Raw genomic sequence first — 5022 nt, 5'->3', positions numbered from 1 at the left:
GATTTCGGAGTTGTCAGCTATTCTGGACCCTCCTTCTATTTGAGTTTTAAATTTATTTTGAATTTTGAGTTTTAGATTAATTTCGAATTTTTAAATTTGAGTTTTAGATTAAGTTCGAATTTTTAAATTTGAGTTTTAGATTAATTTCGAATTTTTAAATTTGAGTTTTAGATTGATTTCAAATTTTTAAATTTGAGTTTTAGATTAATTTCGAATTTTTAAATTTGAGTTTTAGATTAATTTTGAATTTTGAATTTTGAATTTTTAAATTAATTTCGAATTTTGAATTTTGAATTTTTTAAATTAATTTCGAATTTGAGTTATAGATTAATTTTGAAGTTTTAAATTAATTTCGAATTTGAGTTATAGATTAATTTTGAATTTTTAAATTAATTTTGAATTTTGAATTAATTTAGAATTTTTATTGTTTTGGGTCCCCCTGGATCATAGCCTCGATAAGGTTTATTGAAGTAATGTATTTGATCCTTAGGAACCCAATAATGTCCAAGTCCAACTTGATTGATCAGGTTGGACTTGGCAACCCATGCTTAGACCATTTTTCTATTTGGTTTGTTTATTAAGGATAGGTAGGATTTATATTTCTTTTTATATCCTAGTCCAGTTCGATTGTAGATTGTCCTTTGTGTTCCAAGAATCAAGTCAAGATTCTTGGATCCCAAGGAGAATCGTTCTAGGGTAGTTTTCAAATCCTTTACTTGACTTTTCAGATTGGAATTCTCTTCCTCAAGTTTTTGAACTTGAATTGAGGTTCCAGTCTGAACTTGATCAGTTAAGGATTCGTTGTTTGGCGTTTCTTTAAGGAGTGTTACCTCCTTTAGAAGCGTTTTGATTCGAATCTTGGACTTAGCTACTTTATGCATTAAATAATTAATTAAGCTATATAAACGATTTTTACTTACAGAGAGGTTCGGTCCTTCGGAAACGGATGCGGATCCGTGACTTCTCTCGGACTCGGTTTCTGATTCGCCCTCACTTCCGGATCCGTTGATGTAGTCCCGAGCTGTCAAGGCGAGAAAGTTCGTCTGTTCTAGTTCTTCGTCGTCGGATTCCTCGGAAGACGACTCGTCCCATGTTGCCTTCAATGCCTTCTTTCTTTTGGGTTTCTTTGGATCCTTCTGGTTCGGGCAATTAGCCTTGATATGACCCTTCTGATTGCATCCGTAGCAGGTCACTTCGAATTTAACCTTCGAGCTTGGTTGGGCTTCTTTAGACTCAGGTTCGGTTCTCCGCTTGTTTTTTGACTCACGCGATCTCCCTGTTCCTGCAACCAAAGCCAACCCTTTCTCGGTCGGGCGTGCATTAGTCTGTTCATGAAGTTCGAGTTCTACAAATAGTTCATCTAATTTAATGGTAGATAAGTCCTTGGAGACCTTGTAGGCATCTACCATGGATGCCCACAAGGTGTTCCTTGGAAATGCGTTTAGAGAATACCTTATGATGTCCCGGTTGTCGACCTTCTGTCCAATTGCATGAAGCCCATTGAGCAGATCTTGAATCCGGGCATGGAGTTGGGCAGCTGTTTCACCTTCCTGCAATTTGATGTTAAATAATTTATTAAAAATTAGGTCTCTTTTACTTACTTTGGTGTCGGATGTCCCTTCGTGAAGTTCAATTAGTTTCTCCCACAACTCTTTGGCACTGTTGAAGGGGCCGACGCGATTGAGTTCTTCTTTTGAAAGGCCACACTGGAGGGTGCAGGTTGCCTTGGCATTAGCTTCCACTTTCTTGATCGAAGATGCATCCCAGTCCTCGTACGGTAGTGGTTTGCCGGCGCTGTCAGATGGTCGTTCGAATCCGGTTTTGACAATCATCCAGACTTCAAAGTGAGTCTGGAGATATGTCTCCATCCGACCTTTCCAGTATCCGAAGTCGTCTCCGGTGAATAGCGGAGGGCGGGCAGTACTGTAGCCTTCTTGAAGGGCCATTTCAGTTTTACCTAAAGCGAAAAACAACCAAAAATTGTCCCAGGACTAGGTCCTGGCTTAGTAGTGCGGTAGGGAAAAAGAATGGATCACGAACTCGGGTGGTGTTGCACCAATTCCGAACAAAAAAACCGATTCGAGGGAAAAAGAATTAGAATATAGCTATGAGGCTAAATTCTAATCGACTCCGAAAAAAATAAAAAAAATACCACGAAAAAATATTTTGAATGGTGGTTGCACCGATTCAAAATGATCCCGCTCTGATACCAATTGATGGATCGAAAGCGCTAGAGGGGGGGGGGGGGTGAATAGCGCTCGTGGCTATTTTAACAATTTATAACACAGAATAGAAATGCAGCAAAAAGTAAAATCAAACACACAGAGACGCAGGTGTTTTACTTCGTTCGGAGCCTATGGCGACTCCTACTCGAAGGCCCGCGGTCCTTGACCGCTTTCGGTGGGCAACAACTATATATCGGAAAGATTATAATTTGAATTACAATTAATGCAATAAGTAAACTAATACCGACAACAAAAGATCGAAGAGTTTGAGCTTTGGGTTGTCGACGTCGAGTAGTAGCACTTCAAGGTCGTCTCGTTGGCAGCACTTCACAGAAGAAAGCTTAGAATTCGTTGTCTTTGAAGCTGCTCCTCAACTCTCCTTTTATATGAGGTTCAGGGCGCCTGGGACCTTTCCGGGCGCCTGGAGTGTGACGTGGCCAGCCAACCAGGTTGCTCTACGTCGCCAAGTCGCGCAGGGGATAAAAGTTGGTCCCGGGCGCCCGGATCCATCCCGGGCGCCCGGACCACCTTTTTCCAGCAGGTTCCTTACCTGCAAACAAAGGTTAGTCCGAGCAATATACCCTGCAAGACAGTGTTAGAATCTGATAAAACACAGTAAGAAATAACTGACAGTCTTCGGACTTTCCGAGTCTGACTTCGGATTCCCAACCGGAAACCCTAGGTCGACCCGACGCCTACTGTTCCCTCTACGGGGAACGCGTCCTCACCTACTCCCCTCAGGAGAGATTACCTGATGCCAGTCCGGTCCTCCAGACCGACTGGACTTTCCGCCTAGGGTTACCACCCCCTAGGACCTAGGGTTACCGCCCCCTAGGGTTTTTCTCCACCTAGGGTTACCACCCCCTAGGACCTAAGGTTACCGCCCCTTAGGGTTTTCCTCCACCTAGGGTTACCGCCCCCTAGGACCTAAGGTTACCACCCCTTAGGGTTTTTCACTTGCCTAACCGCAGCTAGGACTTTCCTGAAACACTCATTCAAACATGTTAGATCACACACTAACTTAACTTTGAATCCTTTGCCATTATCAAAACTAAGGTTCGATCGTCGGATGCTTCCCGCACCAACAGTGAGTTGCAGAGATAGATTTGTATTTCTGATTTTGAAGCAGTGAGCACAGGAATTCCAGAAGTTGAATCTGCTGGATGCAATATTTATGAGACTAAGTTTGCAATCTTTGATAACCTGTTTCATGATTCCAGAACCTGGAATTTTTCAAGCTGCACTGCAGTGCAAGAACTTAATGAAAGCTAGATTTTATCTCTTGAATTTTGCAAGACTTAATGAAAGGTTACGCTAAGACTTGCTGATAGCAGCTGATATAGTTACTGCACAGGAATTTGCTAAGCTGGAATTTTCAGAAAAGATCTGAGATCTTAAACTGAAGTACAGCAGTAGGAATGAAGTGAAATTTTAAACCTTTGTATCAGCGTATAACATCAGAGGGATCTTTAAATATTTTGTTGAAGTTTTGAAGGATATGTCAAGTGTTCAGTTAATAAGAGAAGAATCACAGGAAGCACAGAAATAGAGAAAGAAAAGGAAATAACAACCTGCAGAAAGGAGAAATAGTGGCAAGATTGTATCAAGTAAGTGGATGGCATGAATTGTGTTTCATTACCGAGACGACCAATGTTTTAAGTGTGGGGGAGGGAATTCTTCTTCATTAATTGAGTTGAGATTATTTGAGTTTGCAAGTGATGAAATTGAAGAATTAAAGCAGAATTGAAGTGGGAAAAATAGAAAAAAAAAATATAGCAAAACAAAGAATATCAAGAGTGGTGATAGAGTATCAAGAATTTCGGATTGTCATCAAATTGAAGGAGAGGTTAGCTTGATACTTTGAAATGGTAATGACAAATGGTATACAACTCTTTTCACATCAAATTGGTTAACTCATCAAGTATATTCCTCCATTACTCTTACCTTCTCATTTTCTTCATTAATGTCTTTTTCTTTTGCTACAACATTCATTTCAATTGCTCCTTTTGCTTCCATTTCAATTCTTGATGATTAAATCTTTTTGATTCATGTATGCTATGTTTATAGTGGTGGAGAATTAGAAAATAAGCAAGCTTATGGTAGTGAAATGTTGTGAGTTGCATTGAGTGAGCTCCACTTATATGCAATATTAAGTATGAGAGCTAGAATAGGTAAATCCCTTGTGAGATTGCGACTTGCTTAATTTTTCAATTGGATTGAAACTATCATACCTACTGATTATTTTTTGGATTGTGTTCATGATTGTTTGTGATCTTTTAGATGGTTTTAATTAAATTCTTTTTATTATCTTCTAGGTATTGCTAGAGAATTTTTTGTGGAGATTATTTTTAGTTTTCTTTACTTTCACGGGACGTTCAAGACTAAGTGTGGGGGATTTGATAACCATGATTTCATTGCATTATTTTGATTCATATATGCATGATTTGATGTTGATTTTATAGGTTTAAATCATGGTTACATCATATTTTGTGCATTGTATCTATTTTGAACCTAATTGTAAATTATTGTATTTTTGTGTTATTTGATGCTAATATTTGATTCTTATTTTGTAGGCATCAAAGGATCTTGGATTTGGATCTATTTGGACCGAAATTGGGCTCGAATCGGAGTTCAAACGAGAAGATCAAGTTTTGAAGCATTATGAGCCATTTATCAAGAATAGGAGAGATCGGAACCATCCGTTGAAGATCTGGCCGATCCAACCTAATGGGGAGCAGATATGAGCCATTGATGAAGATCCAGAAGTTTTTTTCCAGATCTGAGTTCATCTAGCCAT

This window comes from Zingiber officinale, chromosome 7A, assembly GCF_018446385.1.
Source record: "Zingiber officinale cultivar Zhangliang chromosome 7A, Zo_v1.1, whole genome shotgun sequence".
NCBI classification, from domain to species: Eukaryota; Viridiplantae; Streptophyta; class Magnoliopsida; order Zingiberales; family Zingiberaceae; genus Zingiber; species Zingiber officinale.
Note: the sequence above shows the minus strand (reverse complement) of the source record.